Below are 20,993 nucleotides of genomic sequence, written 5' to 3'. Positions count from 1 at the left end.
CCAACAACTTTACTTTCTTATTAAATGTTTTTAACGTTTATTTATTTTTGAGAGAGATAGACAGAACATGAGTGGGGGAGGAGCAGAGAGAGAGAGGGAGACACAGAATCCGAAGCAGACTCCAGGCTCTGAGCTGTCAGCACAGAGCTCAACACGAGGCTCAAACCAACAAGCTTCGAGATCATTGCCTGAGCTGAAGGAAGATGCTTAACTGACTGAGTCTCCCACATGCCCCAACCACTTTTTTTTTAAGTTTTAATTTTAATTCCAGTTAGTTAAAATACCGTGTTACTATTAGTTTCAGTTGTATAATATAATGACTCAATAATTCCATCCATCACCCGGTGCTCATCACAACCAGCGAACTCTTTAAGCCCCATCACCTATTTCCCCCATCCCCACCTCCCCTCTGTTAACCATCAACTTGTTCTCCATAGTTAAGAGTCTGATTCTTGATTTGTCTCTCTTTTTTTCCCTTTTCCTATTTATTTTGTTTCTTAAATTCACATACGAGTGAAATCATATGGCATTTGTCTTTCTCTGACTTATTTCACTTAGCATTATACTCTCTAGGTCTATTCATGTTGTTGCAAATGGCAAAAGTTCATTCTTTTTATGGATAAATAATATTCCATTACACACACACACACACACACACACACACGTACATAGTATGCATTCTTTCCTGCTTTGTCACAGGATAATTGACCATATAATTGTGGGTTGATTTCTGGGTTTTCTATTCCATTCTATTGATCTATGTTTCTTTTTCTGTCAGTACCATACTCTTGATTACTGCAGCTTTTTAAAAATTTCTTTTTAATGTTTTATTTATTTCTATGAGAGAGAGAGAGAGAGAGAGAGCGCGCGAGAGCATGAGCGTGAGAGGGGGAGGGTCAGAGAGAGAGAGAGGGAGACACAGAATCCGAAACAGGCTCCAGGCTCCAAGCTGGCAGTCAGCACAAAGCCCAATGCGGGGCTTGAACCCATGAACCATGAGATCATGACCTGAGCCAAAGTCGGAGGCTTAATAGACTGAGCCACCGAAGTGCCCCTGCGGCTTTGTAATATAACTTGAAGTCTGGAATTGTGATGTCTCTCTCCAGCTTTACTTTTCTTTTTCAAGATTGCTTTGGCCATTCAGGGTCTTTGTGGTTCCATACAAATTTTAGTTATGTGAACAGTGCTGTTGGTATTTTGATAGGGATTGCATTAAATGTGTAGGCTGCTTTGGATAGTATAGACATTTTAACAATATTTGTTCTTCCAATCCATGAGTATGGAATATCTTTTCCATTTCTTTGTGTCACTTTCTGTTTCTTTTATGAATGTTTTATTGTTTTCAGAGTATGGTCTTTCATCTCTTTTGTTAGGTTTATCCCGAGATGTCTCATTGTTTGTTGGTGCGATTGTAAATGGGATTGTTTTCTTAATTTCTCTTTCTGCTGCTTCATTATTGGTGTATAGAAATGCAACAGCTCTCTGTACCTTGATGTTGAATCCTGTGACTTTCCTGAGTACATCTATCTGTTCTAGCAGTATTTTGGTGGTCTTTCAGGTTTTCTACATATCTCATTTTGTTCATTTTTGAAAAAAAATGTACCAAAACACAAGTTGGAATAACCATAGCTTGTCAGTTGTTCTTTCGAATAAAAATGGTGTTCCATGTAAGGAGTAACTAGTTCAGTTCTCCACTCGATCCTACAAATGCTTTTTATTTGAGATGAGGACTGGGCTTCAGTATGCAGCAGAAAACGTGTACGTCTCAGTCACACAGAATATTAAAAAGATATGTCCTCAAGGGTGGAGATTTAATCAAATTAATGATTTCCACTGGCTCATAAGAAACACTTGTAAGTAAAAGTAGGTTTTTTTTTTTTTTTTTTTTTACTGTGAGCGTGTGGTGAGGAAAAAACTAAAATGACTATGAGTTCAATTTGATGCTAATATTTTGATTCATGCAGCATCAGCAGTTTTGCCCACCATTGTGCAAATGTCAACCCACTGAAAAAGACAAATAATGTCTTATTATTATAAAAATATTTTGACCTTAGGGACCCCTGAAAGCGTCTGAGGAGACCCCAGGTGATCTGTGGACCCTACTTGGAGAAGTGCTGGACTACAGAGTCAGGAATAGGTGGCAGCTAGGACTGGGGAGGTATCCCCTGCTGTGGGATAACCTGCTTCCGGCCACGCCCCCACACCCTCCACAAGGCTGGGCCTTTGCTGCTCACCCAAAGGGCAGCATCCAGGCCTGTGGGGGCTGAGGTGGGGGTGCTGTGTGTGCTGGGGATAGAGATACTCCACCCGGAGGCCCAAGTAGCTTTGCCGGGTTAGACGACACAGCCTTCAGAGAGCGGGGGGTGGAAAGTTAAGCAGAAATTGCATGGGCAGCAGTTGCTAAAGAGAAAGATCCAGAAGGGCCCTTGAGTGGGCTGTCTTTTTAGCAGACACTCCCAGGAGACTGGCTATAGGTGCGTTGACATGGCTCTGGGCTCAGGCGCTGGTCCCCGCTTGGCCCCTGGTCGGGACCTCTTAGGCTCCATTTTTCCTTCTGGAGGTGCATAGAAGGGGAGGGTCTGCAAATGAGGACAAATCTCCCAGTGTAAGCTCATAGACCTGAAGAGGAGTCAGGAATTCATCTTGAGGATCTGGATTTGGTTTCATTTTATTTTAAAGTGCTACATGGGGCACCTGGGTGGCTCAATGGGTTAGGCACCTGACTTTGGCTCAGGTCATGATCTCATGGTTCATGGGCTGGAGCCCTACGTCGGGCTCTGTGCTGACAGCTAGCTCAGAGCCTGGAGCCTGTCTTCAGATTCTGTCTCCCTCTCTCTCTGACCCTCCCCTGCTCACTCTCTCTCTCTCTGTCTCTCAGAAATAAATATAACATTAAAAAGATAAAGTGCTACATACATCTTACTTGTGTATGAAGCAGAAGCCTCATATATGTGACCCTGAGTGATTCTGCTGTCTGATGGTTCACGGTTCTCACTTCCAAACCTGAGTTTGGTCCGTTCCATTCTGCCTCCCACCAGAAATTCTTCACACCCTCCTCTTCCACCCTCATGTCAGTCCACTTCCCTCCTCTGTTTTAAACTTGGCTCAAAATTCACCTCCCTAGGAAATTGTTCTCCGTTTCTCCAGCCCTCCTCAGCAGAAACTACTCTCGGACTCATTTCTAGTTCCCTCAGTGCTCACAGTAACAAAGCTACCATCTTTGAGCAGCAGTTTGTGTTGGGTGCTATGCTGAGTATTTCGTGTGTGGTGTTTCTAATTCTATTTTTTAATATTTATTTATTTATTTTGAGAGAGAAAGAGACAGAGAGTGAGTGCACAAGCGAGAAAGGGGCAGAGAGAAAGGGAGAGAGGGAGAGAATCCCAAGCAGGGTCCGTGCTCAGCATGGAGCTGGATGAGGGATTTAATCCTAGGACCCCGTGAGATCATGACCTGACGCAAAATCGAGAGTCAGCTGTTTGACTGACTGAGCCACCCAGGCGCCCCTTTAATTCTTATAATAGGAGTCCCTCCCCCCACCCCCTGACTCTTGTTCTGGTTTTAAAGTCACAGCAATCAGTCAAGTCTGTTAATTTTACCTCTAGTACGGAACTTGTGTTTGTTCTCTCTTCATTCCCATTCCAGCGTCCTAATCCAAGACTTGCCTCCTGGCTGGACTACAGCACAGCCCCTTTCTACCCACTCCCAGATCCCACGCACTAGAACAGAAGCTTCTTAAAATTTTTTAATGTTTATTTATTTTTGAGAGAGAGAGAGAGAGTTAGTAGGGGAGGGGCAGAGAGAGAGGGAGACACAGAGTCTGAAGCAGGCTCGAGGCTCCCAGCTGTCAGCACAGAGCCTCATCCAGGGCTTGAACTTATGGACCCTGAGACCATGACCTGAGCTGAAGTTGGATGCTCAAGTGACTGAACCACCCAGGCATCCCTAGAATGGACGCTTCTTGAGGGCAGACCTTGCTTGTCGTGTTCAAGTCTCTGTCCCCAGTGCCCAGTACAATGCCCTGTAAAAGATTTACTTTTAACTAAATGAACAATAGATGGAAGGAGTGGATAAATGATGAAATGATAGCCATTTTACAGATGAATATGTTGAAGGTCACTAAGAAGTGTTCCATCATCTCATGATCTCGCCATGAGAAGGGGCCACACTGAGATCCCAGCCGTGTGCGTGGGTCACTAAAGCCTGTGACCTCCCATCTGCCTTCACACTGGAGTCAGATATGCACTGTCCATTTTACCTGCATGCATTTTTTGATTAACCTGGATGGATTATAAACTTCCCAGGGAGGAGAATGATGGTAAATGTCCTCATTAGTCCCTGCACCTGAGAATTGCCCCGATTTTGAGTTGGGGCACTTAGGCTTTTGAATAGGATCATGAGTATTAGTCATCCTTAAACCTACCTCCACCTCCCAGAACCTAGTTTCCTCGTCGGTAGATCGGGATGATGATGTGTGCATCGACCATGCAGCGACGCCATAGGGAAGCAGGGGGCTATGCCTGGCACCAGGGCACCGGCAGTGGGGTCAGAGAGAAGCAGGTGGGGCGTAGATGTGCACTGGAGGGTAGACAAGCACCGCCAGCGTAAGGCATGTCGTTACCATTCCTGGTCGAGAACACAGGACTGCACCGCAGGCCACAATGGATGTTCCGTCCCTCACTGGCTTTCCTCCTATGGGCTGTCTCCTCTGTCCGAACGTGTTGAAAGCCTCCTCTTTTTCATTCAGAGAGCCTTGCAGCCACCCCGGTTCTTCTCTCACCTGGTGTATTCCGCACGAGCAGTTGCTCCTGACCGTGTGAGGCCTCTCTCTCCTTCCAGTTCTCTAGTGCTTACTCTGTTCCTGGACACCTTCACGTCTGTCTCAGTCAGAACGGTCTCTTCACGTCACAGGGCCCCCTGCCACTCCCGGCTCAGCCCTTCAAGGGCTTCCCACTGCCTGTGGGTCCTTCACCTCTTGAGCCTGGCCTCAGCTCCCACACATGGCCGCCCATCGGGCCTCAGTGGTCTCTTGCCTTCTTAGGATCCTACCCTTCAGTTAGACTCAACCACTCTTCAATATTTGTCCTTGGGAATCCTGAAGCCTTTACTGTGGGAGAAACCTGAATGACATTGAAACCAACCTCTCACTCAGCTCAGGACTTCTTTCTAGACTCATCTCTAATAGATGGTTTCCTCTGGATGGAAGTGGTTTCCACCAATTTCCTCCTCCAAAGAGGTCCTGGAATCTCCCGCTCATTTTGTTGGGTATTTTGTCACTTCCTGTGCCTGAACTCTAACCACGGCAGCTGGTCCCTCCCTCAGGGCCCCATTCGAACTTCGCTCCTCCTCTCGCTGGCCACCAAGACTGCAGTGACCTTGCTTTCTCCTTTATCCCCGTGGGGTGGTAGTGAACACACAAGTTTTTTTTGTTTTGTTTTGTCTTTAAAATTGTCGTAAAACACACACACCACAAATATCTCCATCTTCCCCGTTGTCAAGTGTGTAGCTCAGCGGCACGAAGTACATTCACGTTGCTGTGTAGCCATCATCACCATCGGCCTCCAGAACTTTCTCATCAGCTCATTGAACACTAACTCTCTATTTCCCACCCTCTCCCCCGGCCCCTGGCAACCACCCTTCTGTGTTCTGTCTGTGTGAATTCAATACTCTAGGTACCTCATACAAGCAGAATCCCACAGTGTCTCTCCTCTTGGCTTATTTCACTTAGCGTAACGTCCTCACAATCATTCATGTGGTAGCCTGTGTCAGCACTGCCTTCTTTTTTAAGGCCAAATACTATTCCCTTGTATGTCTAGACCACATGTGGTTTATCCACTCACCTGTGGGGGGACATTTGTGCTGCTTCCACTTTTTGGCTACGCGAGTGAGTAAGTGACAGGAGTTTTGCATCAGACACAACACAACTTAAATCTCAGCTTTGGTACCTTTCCACCGTGGGTGGGACACCTAACCTCCAGGAATCTCTGGTTTCTCCCATGTAAATGTGATCGTGTTATGTGCCTTGTAGAATTTTTATGGGCAATGAATGAGGTAAGGAACATGGAGTAATTAGTGAGCCGTCCTGATAGCTAGTAAGTGTTCAGCGAAGCTGGGAAGCCACTCATGTCACACGAGTGTCACTTACCGGCATGACTTTGGAGTACCAGCTGCTCTCGTTTTGAAATCTATAGCAGTTCCATCTCTATAACTCTTGTTAGAATCTCAGGGGGCAGGGACTTGAACATAATAAATAGTCACGAACCCTTGGCTGATTACTTGACTTGGAGATGGTTGTGTGTGAGTGCATAAAAACATGAATGTGAGTGTGAGTATATGTGTGTAAGGACACCTGCGTGTGTATGTGTGCACATGAGTCACTGGGGAGCACAAGAGAGGATGTGAGGACGTGTACGTGTGGAAGACAGGGTCAGCCATAAATATTGCCTCGGATGGGGCACCTGGGTGGCTCAGTCGGTTGAGCGTCCAACTTCGGCTCAGGTCATGATCTCAGGGTTTGTGGGTTCGAGCCCCACTTCAGGCTCTGTGCTGACCACTAGCTCAGAGTCTGGAGCCTGTTTCAGATTCTGTGTCTTTTCTCTCTCTGCCCCTCCCCTGTTCATGCTCTGTCTCTCAAAAATAAATAAGTGTAAACAAAATTTTAAATATTGCCTTGACTGTATATGACTCCCATGCAACATATGAATGAGGGGGCGGCTGGGGGTCACCGGTTTTGTGCCTGCTTACTCTGTGTTTGCTCACCCCACCCCTTAGATCTCCATGTTGCTCCCCCAGGGGGCTGGAGTGTGTATGGAGTGCATAAGTGAGCTGGGAGCTGGGAAACGGGGTAGGAGGGTAGCCAAGGAGTATGTAGAATCGCAGATCCTTTGTTCTGCCCAGTGGTCCCCTGCCCCCACTCTATGCACGCCCTTAAGAGCTGTTTTCTGTGCCAGCCTGGCCTGCCCATTCCCGCAGCCCAACAGAAGGCCTGTCCCCACTTGGCTTTTGCACACTCTGGCCTTGTGACAACGCAGCCGCCCTCTCAGCGCCTCCCCCTCCCCTGGCCACTTTGCTTTGGCAGGTGTGAAATATTAATTGCCTCACTGGGGACTGGGCTCTTTCTTTCTGTCGTGTCTGACCAGAATATCATTCTCTCCTGCAAATATAATTACGGGGGGGGGGAGCCTGAAAGGTAGGGAGGAGGGTGTATGTGTGTGGAAGGGGTGTTGAGAGGGGCGGTAGCTTTTTTTCTTAATCGCCTCTCGCCTGTCTGTTAATTAGGAGCCGTGCTTTGCTACATGCTGAGATATTTTGGTTAATTATGAAAGAGAAAAGGACAAATTTGTCACGTCTTTTGTTTTCGTTCCGCCACGTCTCATGGTGACAGCGGCGTGAGGCTGACGGACTGCTCAGGTGGCAGCGCCAGATGCTCAGGAGAGGCGGGAGGGGCCGGGGGACCGAGGCGGGCAGGGGGCCGCGTGCGCTTCGGCCTCAGGGGTCCGAGGGACAGACTCACATTCTTACACGGGAATGTGCAGCGGATGCCACGGACGAGCCCCCGGGAAAGACGGGGTGGGGGAGCCACTCCTTCCTGCGCCGTCCGGTCTGCCTTCCTGGCCTTAGGTGGGTACCCAGCGGAGCAAGCCTGAACTTGCCGTTCGCATCCAGGGCGACTGGGGGGCTTGCCGAGTCTCCCAGGTACTTGAGGAAGTGCGGGCACGTCCGTGTTGGAGTGTGGGGGCGAGTTCGGTACCGTGGAGAACTCTGGGAGCATGTCAGGGACGAGACCACTCGGGATGTGGAAAGATGTGCCACTGTCCACCTGGCTCAGAACTCAAGTCTCAGTTTGTACCTGATTCCCTGGAACGGGATGAGAGCCCCACCTTTGGGCTTTCCGGCCCACTGAGCTTCTGTTAGGGGATGGTTATTTTTCTGTGCTGTCTTGGCTAGGCTGTGGCGTCCAGGTGTTTGCTCAAACACAGTCTAGATGTTGCTGCAGAGATATTTTTAAAGATGTGATTGATATATAAAGCCAGTAGATGTTGAGAGGACCAGGTTAACTTCCATAATGCAGTTGGGCCTCGTCCAATCAACTGAAGGCCTGAATAGCTGAGACGGAGATTTCCCAAAGAAGGAGGAGAAATTCTCCTTCAAGACTGCATTATAAAAAAAATCCCGAGGCTTCTCACCTTCTAGCTGGCCTGCAGGGTCTTCTTTTTAATGTTTATTTAGTTTTGAGAGAGACAGAGACAAAGAGAGAGGGAGACACACAATCCGAAGTGGGACCTGTGCTGACAGCAGAGAGCCCCATGCAGGGCTTGAACTCACGAACCGTGAGCTCATGCCTTGAGCCTAAGTCTGACGCTTAACTCACTGAGCTAGCCAGGTACCCTCAGGTTTCAAACTCTAGACTGCATCAACTTTTACCTCGCCTGCCCACCTTCCTTCCAGATTTCAGATTTCCCCGCTTCCACGATTATGGAAGTCAATTCCTTAAAATAATTCTCTCTCTCCCAATATATGTGTTATACATAGGTATCTATATCGGTACCTATATATGATATATGATGTTCATGAGATGTATATATCCTATAAATGTTTCTCTGGTGAACCCTGACTAATACATACCCCCCTGCGGCCCTTACCTGCACCCTGGTCTTGGACCTGGCTGCTTCCCTTTCCGCGAGGGCAGGATTGCCCGGGTCCCCTAACGTCCCCTGGGCCGCTATAGCACAGGGCCTTCCTGTAATAGGCCTTAATATGTATTTGTTGCATACTGAATGAGTTCATTTGGAAAACAAGAAAGACCTACATGCTCCCCCTCCCCCCAAACCAATCAAATAACCATCCAAGGCAGTGCATGCAGACTCTGACTTATAAGTGGGTTGAGTTCCAAAAATTCATTTGAATTAGTTGTCTGAAGCCTTTTCCCATAACAACAAGGATATCAGTGCTGGCACGGCTCCAGGGCTGGCTGCCAAAAACCTATTTAACCCATAGTATAGATTAAGTACTGTGCATTTGCCATGAAAAATAGTAGAAAACAATACTCTTGCAAGGCTAGTAATTAAAAGAGAAATATGATAGTATTGAATAAAAATAGATGAAATTTTTCATTTTGAACTTTGGAGTTTGAGGAAAAATAGGAAAACGATGAGCAAGTCGAGAGAGGCTTATGGAAAATCTGAATGGAATTTCTGAGTAGTTTCAAAGGTTCTAGAAGCGGAGGGGGCCAAGTCTTTAGTTGATCTAATTTCTGCTCAGAACTCAAGGTTGCTACTCCCCCCTCCCTGTTCGCTATATAGAGGCTCCTTCTTATTGGTCTCAGTTAAAGCCATTAGTTTGTCCACAAATGTAACCAAAAGAGGAGGTAAAGAAACCCTGGGAAGTATGAGCAAAAGCTACAGAGAGAAAGCCGGCAACACATTGAGAAAGGGTGGGCACCCAGATGAGAAGGAGCAAAGCCGACCGGGCGCCTGCCCAGCTCCCAAGCAGTGGTGGGCGTGCAGAGCTGCTGACTCTGCAGTTCCCCGCACCGGTCACCAGGAGGCACTGTTGTGCTGTTCTCACCCGTGGCTGGGGTGCGCTGCCTTTGAGGAGTAGGTGGGGAAAGCGGGAGGGAAAGCCTACGGTGGAAGCTTTCTAGAGGAGTGTTACTCCTGCAAAGGCATTCTCCAGCTCTGAAGAGCGAAATGAGTGTTGCTGACCAAAAGACGCCCAAGATCCAAAGTGGGGAGTGTGGACAGTGGGAGACTCACAGGGAAGTTCGGCTCGGGACTGACCCTTCTGGGCCAGCATTATGGGGCCAGCAGCAGGAAGGCAAGGGGGCGAGTTTCAAAAAGAACCGGTTCTTTTTGAGCAGGGTTCCTGAAGCAAAAGGGGACCTGGTGTGTTCTGGGAAAGGAAAGAACGCTGCGACATTGACTTTGTGAAATAAAGCAACATAAATGGGGATGTTAGGATAGAGAGGTATTGTTGGGTTTTTTTTAATGTGGAGAGGGAGGAACAGGACTGAGTTCTTTTTTTAAATACCAAAAGCTGTTGATTTGGAAATATTTTCAAATATGTGGAAAAGTTGCAAAGATAGTATGGAGTTCCATGTACCCTTCACCCAGCTTCCCCTAATGTTAACATCTTGGCGCATTAATCCAAACTAAGAAGTTAACACTGGTACAATACTAGTAAGGAAACTATAGGTTTTATTCTACTTTTGCCAGTTTTCCCATTGAGCTTCTTTTATTCCAGGATTGCATCAAGGATACTGTGTTCCATTCAGTCCTCCATCTTCTCCAATCTGTGATAATTTCTCAGCTTTCCCCAGTGTTTTTGGCTTTTAGGAAGAATACCACAGGCACGAAGTACCCTTCACATTGACTTGTACCAGGAAGGACATCTCAATATGACTTATTACTGGGGACAGGAGCTCTAGAAGGCCCTCTTTCTCTTTCAGTCTAATTTTGCAGAATAATCTAGTATTCCTGCCTCTACATACCTTATTATCCAGATGAACTAGAAAGATTTTCCTTCTCCTGAGAAGCTGCAAACTCTGCCCTCTGTGGATAATTGATCATCAGGATTTTCTTTGAAAAATCACTATCTCACTCTTCCCATACTTTGTTAGAAGTGAATCGCAAAATCCATACCCAAGGAAATGGAAATTAAGCTCCACCTTCTGGAGGAAGGAGTAGCAAAGAATTTTTGGAGATATGGTAAAACAACCAGGTAATAATACACGTTTGGAGGGAGATGATTTGAAGCCATGCAAATATCCTATTTCGATGAGTTCATTATTGAGAATGTTGATTTGCTGTGACTTTAGGGCAGAGGGCATACTTAGGAGAGCGATAGAGGTGTAGGCTGAGTGCTCTTGGGTCGCTGGTACTAGGAATTTGTGTGTGAGAGCCAGAGAAGTTCCTTCTTTTGTGTGTGGCCAGTCCCCAGCACCCTGAGGGAGTAGTTGAGTGCTGAGAACCTGGCCAGGGCCTCTATAGACATGGTCCTAATAGTGGTGGAAGTGGTGGGTGCAGCTGTGGGAGGAGAAAGGTGCAACTAGCATGGATTCCTAGTAATGAATCCATTTTTTTTTGCAGGGGAGAGGAACCCAGTTGGCTGTAAGAATTCAGCCCGTCTTGTCTCCTGGCCCTGGGATGGACAGGAGTGGAGGAGATGGTCTCCAGCTTCTTTGAGGGCCTTCTTCTGAGTCATGACAGCAGCCTGCTTTGCAGCCTGCTCAGAAGCTGTTGTCTACCTCCTCTTTAAGGCTACAGCCTGTCACAGCCCGGCTTGCTGGTCCACTGATTGTGGTCTGATCTCGATCAACCTCCCCTGCTCCACCACCTTCCCAGACCTGAGGAGTCAGTCTGTAACTGGGACTCCTGTTAGCTCAGCTGGTATGCAAATAGCAGCAATGCACCAGTATGTGAGCTGGTGTCCTGGCATCAGGATCGTTGAGGTTTGTTTGGCTCCTTCTAGTTTTTCTTTCACAACTTGGCTTTAAAGATGGTTGCCTGAATTAGGGAGCTGTTTGCTTCTGCAGAGCTGGGGTTTGGATCAGCTGCAGGGTGTCTCATGGGCTGGTTGGGACCTCCTTTCTCCCTTACTCGGTCATCTTTGTCACTGTCCAGCCATTGAGAGACAGCCTGGCTTGATGGGGTTCAAAGAGCATTAACCCCAAATATCTCCTAAAATTGGTCAAGCCTGGCTTCTAATGTCTTGGTGAGAATCGCTTGTTGCTTTAGACACACAGCCAGTTCTCACCGTGTGTGTGTGTGTGTGTGTGTGTGTGTGTGTGTGTGTATGCGCATGTATGTGTCTACATGTGTGTGCACATGCACATTGTGTTAAATGTCCTGTCTCTTTTGCATCTTCAGCTTGTCTTTGATTTATTTGACTTCATGGATCTGTGACTTGGTCTATCTCACCTCTCAAAAAGCCTTCCTGGATTAACTTTACATCAACCCAAATTTCATTTAGCTAATTTAGCCTCAGTTCTGTGCTATCTCTATAATTTCAAATGTGAACATTCAGCTTCCTCTTCTAGAATGTAAGCTCCTTGAGGGTATTTCCTGCCTCTCTAAATCTGTATTATTGGTAGGCAGACTAAAAGATGAAAACAGAAGTTCTTTCATCATATATGGTCCCTAGTGACTTGTGACTCAGTCTGTCCTCTGGAATGGTTGAAGACCTGGATCAAACTCCCAGGAACTTTGGCATGTCACATCCATTCTCCTGCCTGTGAGTGTGTGTGTGCGCATACACACACGCGTATGTGTATGCGTGTGGAAAAGTCTCTTATTCCAACCTTGTGGCCGGGCCTCTCTGGTTCCCAAAAAAAATTATCAGGGGATTCAAAGAATTGCCCCTACCCTGAGCCTTCCCCTGTCCTCTCAGAGAAAGGGCCCAGTACCTAGAATAATGAAACCACAGACAGACATCTTCCATCCGTCAAGAAGTGGGGAAGCGTGCTGTTTCTATCCAGGTCTTTTATTCTTCTCCCTGTCTCCTTATTTGCATTCAGCGAGGAGGTGACACATTCTAGAACATAACCTCCCTTTTTCATTCCAGGAATCTAATTGTTATTTCTGTGTTTGTGAAAGATAAAGGATTAGCAAGAATGCCTTGAATTAAGGCGCCATTTGTAAATGCTTTATAATTATTTATGAAATTATCCCACATTTTATAGCATGGGAGATAATAACTTAAATTGATGTATTAAACATGCACAATCATTATTTTAACAATATTAAATGCACCTCTGTAGAATAATCATTTCATAAATACGAAGAAAGCATTCAGAAGTGGCACCTTAATTTAAGACATTACAGGATTCGTGACACCCAAATCCACGACCCTTTTTCTTGAAGACAGATGGAGTTTCTTATCTGGCTGCAGTGTTCCTCTTTCGTGAAGTGAAAATGAATTCTTAAATTAAAAAATATATTATCGAGGTAATTTTGGCAATGTGATGAAGCAATGGGAGAGGAGATAAGCAGAATTTCCAGAGACCAGAACAAATTGGACAAACCTTATCTTTGCTTGTCTCCATCCTCCCCATGCCCAGGGTACTGGAGGAGTCATCCGGTCTCCGGGTACCCTGCTGGGTTCTGGGGAGGAGGTAAGAACTGGCTGATGGAGACAGTTGCATTATTCCCTTCTAATGCCAGGGCCTGGGGGTGGGGGGCTGTTTTGAGCAAGAGAAACCCTAAGATAGAAGATCCATTTTGCACAGCGGTAGGTCTCTGCAGTGAGGGGATATAAATATAAATCCCAGTCTATTATTTGTGGGAAGCTAGTTTATTTTTTCACCAGGTTAGCGGATCCAAGGCAAATAAGCCAGTCTCCCTGGCACTGCAGCACCACCATCTTTTGCTGGTGGTGCCCTCTGCTGGCCACTGCCAGAATTTCAATACCAAATCTTCAACTGATCTCCACCAGGAATGGAGCTATCTAGGGTCTTTCTAATGTTTTGTTAACATGATCTTATTTAATTTTTGCAACAATCGTTGGATGACAAGACAGAGCCTCGGAGAGTTTAAATGTAGGTCCAACCTCTTCACCACTGGACTATCCTGAGTTAGCAGGCTAGACCGTGGTAGCCCATTCTCCAGCTCTGGGCCCAGGGATGAGTACAAATCTGTTCTGCATTTAAAGACTATGCTCCACAGTCTTAATGAGCCTATTTGGAAGTGCATCTTAGACTCCAGCTTAAACCTGGCAACATCTCAAGTGCAAGTCCTTTGAGGTACTTTGGGTCTTTGAAACGTATAGTATTTATTCTAAGATTCATGGCCCTCATGCATTCAAACACTGCAGGTTATATCAACTCTTCTTTCTCTCTCACATTAGACCCAGGAAAACCTGTGGGCCTCGCCTTCAAAATATATCCAGAATCCAGCTTCTTGATTTTTTTGGAATGTTTATTTATTTTGGAGAGAGAGAGAGAGGGAGAGATTGCACACATGTGGGTGGGAGAGGGACAGAAAGAGTGGGGGGAATGGAGGATCTGCAGCAGGTTCTGTGATGACAGCAGAGAGCCTGAGGTGGAGCTCTAACTCACAAACCATGAGATCATGACCTGAGCCAAAGTAGGCCGCTTAACCGACTGAGCCACTCAGGCGCCCTGATCCAGCTTCTTCTTAACCACTTCCACCATTACCATCTTGGTCTAAGGCCTCCCGTTGCTTGTTGGTGTTATGGCAACGGCCTCCAGACGGACTTCTATAGCGGTCAGAGTGAGTCTCTAAGGCCACAAATCAGATTGTGTTCTTTCTCCTCATTCCAGGTCAAAGCCAAATGGTCTCCTGGTGATCTATAGAACCCTACAAGGCTTGGGGTCTGGCCATAGTTTCCACCTCTTTCCTTCCCTTCCATTTTGCTTACTCTGCTCCAGCCGATGGGCCTCCATGGAATTCCTTGAATATGCGAACCAGGCTCAGCCTCTGAAACTTTGCACTGGCCGATTGGCTCAAATACCACCTACACAGTGAGACCCACTCTGACCGCCATATTTAACATGACAAACTCCCACATCTCATGGCCAATCTTCCATCCCTGTTTTGCTTTCCTCCATCCCTCATCCATTTCTAGTATGTTCTATAATGAACTTCCTTCGTATGTTTATTGTTTATCCCCTCACTAGAATGCAAGTTCCCTGAGGGCAAGTGTTTGTTGGCGTCTGCTCGTTTCACAGCCATCTGGAGAGTGTCTGGCACACAGTAAGTACTTAAAAAATCCTTGTTAAATGCACAATGTTGCTCCCTTGTCCCCAGTTGGAGGGAGGTAGAGTCACCAACTGTCCTGGTTTGCCCAGTTCTGACCTGGTTTTAGCACCGAAAGTCTAGCATCTTGGAAAACCCCTTAGTCCTTGGCAAATAGGGACAGTTGGTCACCTGGATGTCAGGCAAGAAGAATATCAAGAAGAAGGGATAGTTGTCCCCAGGGGCCAATGCGGCTTTTCCCCGGGCCTGGGAGTCTGGAGGAGACACCTGTCTTCACCCACATCACCGGAGGATGGGGTGGTGATGGGAGAATGGCTCTGTCTCAGAAAAAGCTCTTTGAGTTATTGAAATTGCAGCTTATTATGAAGAAGAAAGTGGGTTTCTATTTCCCTGTAAGTGGCACAGGAGTAGAAAAACGATAGTGTAATGATGTTCCAGTGGAACAATTATTTTCCTGAGACAGAGCAACATAAAGTATCACTTTGATTACACTCTCTGCTTTCTTACCCCACCCCCTCTGGCTGAGTTCAGTGGCCAATAAATCTTCCTTGAGCCTCCCTGACCTGTGGCTGCTGCCTCTGCAGGGACTCGCTGGCTGGCCTGGTCCTCACCTTCCCCACCAACCCCTGCTTCTCCTGACTATGCTTTAGGGTGATTGATCAGGGCCAGAGCCGAGGCCAGAGGTGAAGGAAGACTGAAGCTGAGGAAAAGGGGGCAACTGGGACGCTCAGGGCATGACCTTGAACCATAGATGAAGGCCTGGGCAGGGGCTGTGGCAGAGAAATGGAGAGAGGAGCAGAGATGAGAAAGAGTTTTTAAAATCCTTCTCATTAGGACCGTGTGGGAAAGCAGGCAGTGGAGAAAGATGGGTCAGAAGGCGAGGAGGGGTCTGGAAGGGCAGAAACCACAGGTGGGCTCCTCTGTGCAGCCAACGCAGGAGGTATACGTGCAGACTTTTCTCTCTCTTTCTATTTACTTGCCTTGTTTGGTCTGTGAGTCCGCCCTTCTGAGTCCGCTTGCATGGCTGGGGCGGAACACCGCAGACTGGGAGCTAAAATAACACACTTATATTTCTCACAGTTCTGGGCACTGGAAGTCCAAGATCAAAGTGCCAGTGAGAGCCCTTCCTGGCTTCCAGATGGCCTTCTTGCTGTGTCCTCACAAGGGAGAGGAGTGGACGGGAAGGGGAGGGAACGTGTGCTCTCCAGTGTCTCTTCCTCTTCTTATAAATGCACCAACTCCCCATTAAGGCACCACCCCCGTGACCTCAGTTAACCTTTATCACCTCCTCATAGCCCTGTCTCCAAGTATAGTCACATTTGGGGTGAGGGCTTCAGCACACGAATTTGGGAGGTAAGGGAGGGGCGGGGAACACACATATTCAGTGTATAACGTAGCCTTAGATGATTCATCCTGGCTCCTGGATTGTCACTCACTTTCAGCCTGAGCATTATATCTTGTCCCCAGATATTTAGAGCAGTGGTTCTCAAAGTGTGGTCCTTGGACCAACAACATCAGCATCTCCTGGAAACTACTCCGAAATGCACATTTTCAGGCCCCTTCCAGACCTCCTGAATCAAGGACTCCAGCATTCTGTGTGTGTGTGTGTGTGTGTGTGTGTGTGTGTGTGTGTGTTTAAATGTTTATTTTTTCAGAGAGAAAAACAGAGTGCGAGTGGGAGAGGGGCAGAGAGAGAGGAAGACACAGAATCTGAAGCAGGCTCTAGGCTCTGGCAGCCCAGAGCCTGATGTGGGGATTGAACACACAAACCACAAAATCATGACCTGAGCCGAAGCCAGACGCTTAACCATCTGAGCCACCCAGGCGCCCTCAGTACTCTGTGTTTTAACAAGTCCTCTGCGCAATTCTGTGCAAGGCTGAGTTTGAGAACAATGTAGGTCCATGTAGCCAGGACCGCAGGTGGTCCTCTGCCCCTGACCCGGCCTCTTTTGTCATCTGTATTTCTGGACCTAAGCCAGACCTTAGTCAGGGCGTCCAAGTCCCATATCCGATCTCGGCCAGGTACTCTTGGTACTCTCGCTGCCGGTGGAGCCTTGCCTTACTTGTGTTTCTATCTCCTTCCCTAGCACCCAGGTCTTATACCTCACTGGGTTCTTGTTTTAATTTCTGCCCCTGAATCTAGATGCTCAAGCCAGGGCCCTCCTACTGACTGCCAGGGTTTACTGCTGGCTTTTACTCCTGCTTTTCCTGACTTTTCTTAGTACGGTCTCCTGGGAGTTGTCCACGTGGGACTTCCTTCCTCCATGTATCTTGAAGACCCGGGCTGCGAACTGCCGCCATCCCCTCCACACGGCCTTGCATCCACACCAGCTCCAGGCCTCAGGGGGCTGGCCTACCCCAGGCGTGGTCCTGGCCGCAGGTCCACCCACCTCTTAGCCCGCCCCCCAGCTGCGTTATTCTCCCAGGCTGCACCATGTCCTGGGATGCGATGGGTCCCAGGTTGTTCCTGGGGTGATGCCGGCACTTGGAATGCAGCATTGCTCAACGCCACATTGCTGTGGCCATGGAGGGGCGGGCTGAGCTGTTGGCTGGGCTCCCAAGCCCTTAGGAGTAAGGACAGGTGGTGGGTTTTTATTTCATTGTTATCAATTATAGGGGTCCTTCAGCAATTGCTGGCTGGGAATGAGAGGGATGAAGAAGCCTATGGTTTTTGTCCTAATTTGTTTGGTTTGGGGCTGGACCCCAAGCTCGGGAACCACAGTAATTAGCCCAGCTGCAGAATTGGGCAAATGTAGCACACGGCTGTCATTGCTCCAAGGGGCGGGGCTGGCACCAGAGCCATTGGCTCTGACAAGGGCTTTTGTCAGCTGGGGGTGGGCCTCTATTGCAGCAGCGGATGTGGAGGGGGCCGGGGGGCTTGGAGTTCCCAGTCTCCCCTCCCAACTCCCTCCCCTCTCTCACCCTTTTGGCTTGTGGAGCTGCCCCCAACCCCCCACCATCCCTGTTGCTGAGTCTCTGGTGGGGATGAGGGAGGGAGACAGCCCTGGGGTTGGGAGAGCAGAGGAAAAGGGGTGGCCCAGCCTCTGAGCATCATGGAGGCTCATTTGATGGAGGAGTTGGGGTCTGGCACTTGGAGAGCAGGGGAGAGCTAGGAGAAGGGGCATTGCAGCCACGTGTGCAGGGAGGCTGTGCAGACTCCCGGAGCACTGGGTGAGGGTGTCTGGGGTTTGCCAAGCCAACCAAAAAGGCAAAAAGATGACTCACCATGCATGCTAGAGCCCTGGTGGGAGAAGGGGAGGCAAGAGCCAGAGAAGTAAGGGGGTGCTGGGCTACTGAGAGGGGCTCCATGTCACGCACTGGCAGGGTTGGGGCCGGGGCGCTGGGGGCGCAGGGAGCTCCCATCGTGAAGCCGGTCACTCTCCGGAAGTGCATTCACGTGGTCTGTCCATGTTGCTGCAGGCTGTGGGCAACGTGTTCACCTGCGTGCATCCCTCAGCTTTCCTGGAGCTCCTGCGCCTCTGGGGGAGTGAGCAGCTTTGCCCTCACCCCCAGCTTTCCGTCCGTCCCTCTCACGTCCTGTCCTGCTCGACATGCCCGCACCCTTAGCTTTCCAGTGTGAACAGTGAACGCCTCCAGGCGTGTGACTTCTGTGTGCTGCAGAGTGTCCAGGAGCTGTGACATTATGCTGACTCCAGGTCTTTGCTTTTAATTGTAGAAGGAAATAAGAGCAGAAAGGATTTAAAGCAGACATTGGAAAGAAACTCTTACTCATATAAGTAGGTGAGGAATGTAAAAAATGTGGGTTATCTCAACAGTCCATTCCAGAGCTGTGATAGCTGACCTCCCCAGAAGCTGTGGAAGAGCCCGTCAACCACAGACATTTAGGGTTCTCTGAGTGGACTTAAAGCCAGATGCCTACCTGGGAACTAAAGACTCACCAACTACCATTTCTTCTGTGGCTGAGTTGTCTTCCTTTCAGTATTTCCAGAGGAGGATCAGCCCTCCTAGTACCACATGGGAGCACAGTGCCATTAAGAGATGAGTAGGGGAGAGGGGAGGCTTGGCCTCTGCTTATATTTGGCCAGATGCCCCTCTACATCTCCCATGGAAAGTTCTGTTGGACATACCTCCTTCCTTTTTCTGTCAGCAAGACTGGAGGACATACCCTTTCTCAAGCCCATGGCAAATGGCAGCCATTGGCTTCTTCTCTTGGCCTTACCATTCCCAAAGATACTGGATGGACAAGGAAGAGGCAGGGAAAGGATGACAATGTCAATGTCCTGAGAGAGGGTCAGTGCAGTGAGAGGCCAAGTGAAAAGTGGGGGTGAGTTAGGGCAGGAGCCCAGCACTAGGTCCAGGGCCAAGGATTGGGGTGAGGAAAGCTTGAAGGGGCATTTTCCTCAGGCTGGATCACCTATAGATGCTATAGACCAGAAGGTCACAGACTCTGCTGTGCTGTTAGGGTGGCATCAGTATTTTTGTAGGTCCAGTTTCATCCAAATGGCCGGATGTCCTCCTTGTGAGCCTCATGGTACTGCCTCTATTTCTGTTTCCCCATCTAGAGTGAACTTTGACTGAGTAGCAACGGTGTTTATTTTGTTCATCCTTGTGTCCTCTGGGCCTAGAACTTAGCAGGAGCTCACTAAAATTGGCTAAATACATTTGCCCATGAGGGAGATATTGTTGCTTGGCCTGGGGCTGGGTGTGGTGGCATTTAGACGTCTCTACTGTGAGCTCTTCCATCTAGTTTCTTTCTCTTCTTGTATCCCTTCCCTTCTTCATACTCTACTGCTGTCAGCTTTTCTTTTTCTCATTTCCTATCTCCTCTCCATAAACTTGACTGGGTCCCTGGCTGTTATAACCATATGGGCAGATGTATTTGCAGCATGCTTTCTCAACAGGGACTTCCCTGGAAGCCCAATCCCAGTGTGCAAACATGGAGCCAGGGTCCCACTGTGCTCTCTTCTCAGGGACCTTCCAAGGCTCCACCTGTCACATCTCTCTCCAAGGCATTTGGATGAGTCAGACTTCATTCAGGCAGGCTGGGAAGGCCCAGAATATGACTCTATTATATTACTCTGATCACACATCATATTCCATGTTCCCACTCAAGAGTCACACTCCTTTAGAAGGGCAGAAGCCTTTCATACACCACCATAAGAAATAGGCTTCATTTTCCTAATGCAACTGACGAGGTGTTAGAGCTCTTCTCCCAGAAGATCTATTAATCAAGGTAGCATTGTGAGAAAATACAGACAATTAAATGTTAGTGCCTCTTAGAGAAGACACTAATCTGTAGCACAGACGATAGGAATTTTTGAGGAGGGATCAATGAGACGAAAAGACAAATGTCAGAATGACATCAATGATTTGGGCAAAAAACTGACTTCTGGAGAATATCTGGAAATCACTAAATAGTTACCTTAGCTGTCTAGATGTTCTAACTCAACATCTGCTGCCATGGAAAACAGTAACCAATATGACTGAGGAATAAGGCAGAAATTTTGCAAGATTCTCATCCATCAAAGAAATTGTCTGTTCCACATGCGGTGTCCAGCCTGTAATGTCCCTTTCAATGAAATGGCCTTGGGAATCTTTGTGATGGCTCCCAGATATCTCTGCCTCTTGGTTTTCACCTCCTTGTATAATCCCTTCCCCTCTGCTATGGGCTGGATTCTTGATTTGCTTCTAATGAATAGAACATGTCACTTCCAAGATTAGGTTATAAAAAGACTGTAGTTTTCATCTTGGGTGTTTGCTGTTTCCTAATTTATCTCTCAGTTTCTAGTTTCTCTCTCTCTCTCTTTCTCCAGTCACCAGCTACCATGCTCTGAGGAGGCTGCGGCAGCCAATGGAGAGGCCCATGTGATGAGGAATTGAGGGCTGTCAACAACCACACTGGGGAGCTTAGAAGTGGACCCCGCTGTCCTAAGAAAGCTTTAGAGGAGGCCACAACTGGGGTCTTCAGCTTGACACCAACCTTGTAAGAGGCTTTGAACTCCAGTCATCCAGCTAAGACATGCTCAGATTTATGATCCACAGAAACTCTGAGATAGCAAATGTTTTCTCTTAGGTCACTGATTTTTGGGATTTCTTGTTACACAGAGCAATCAATAACTAATAAACCTGTATATTGCCAGTTCTGGATTTCTGGGGTTCCTTTAGGCCCCCTCATGCACCACTGTTCCTACTCACCCTTCTCCAGCACCTTAACTCTAGCTCCCTAATCCCTGAACCTCTCATTTTGACTCTTTCTCTCCTTGGCTTCTTGTCCAGTTTCTTGGGTTGATGGTCAGATCTTGGCCTTATCATGTGACTTT

General features: G+C 47.8%; 1 long non-coding RNA gene across 1 annotated transcript in view; it reads left to right on the top strand.

Moving 5' to 3' along the window:
* The window catches only part of LOC120230517, a 36,875-nt gene extending 16,113 nt beyond the window's left edge, over positions 1–20,762 (top strand). The window contains exons 3-4 of the long non-coding RNA XR_005528048.1: positions 14,634–14,709; positions 20,487–20,762. This is a non-coding gene — a long non-coding RNA (uncharacterized LOC120230517). The remainder of the gene's footprint in view (positions 1–14,633; positions 14,710–20,486) is intronic.
* The last annotated feature ends 231 nt before the right edge of the window (positions 20,763–20,993 follow it).

This window comes from Hyaena hyaena, unplaced genomic scaffold, assembly GCF_003009895.1.
Source record: "Hyaena hyaena isolate Hyena2069 unplaced genomic scaffold, ASM300989v1 scaffold_43, whole genome shotgun sequence".
Classification (NCBI taxonomy): Eukaryota; Metazoa; Chordata; class Mammalia; order Carnivora; family Hyaenidae; genus Hyaena; species Hyaena hyaena.
Note: the sequence above shows the minus strand (reverse complement) of the source record. Positions and strands in the feature narration are given on the sequence as shown.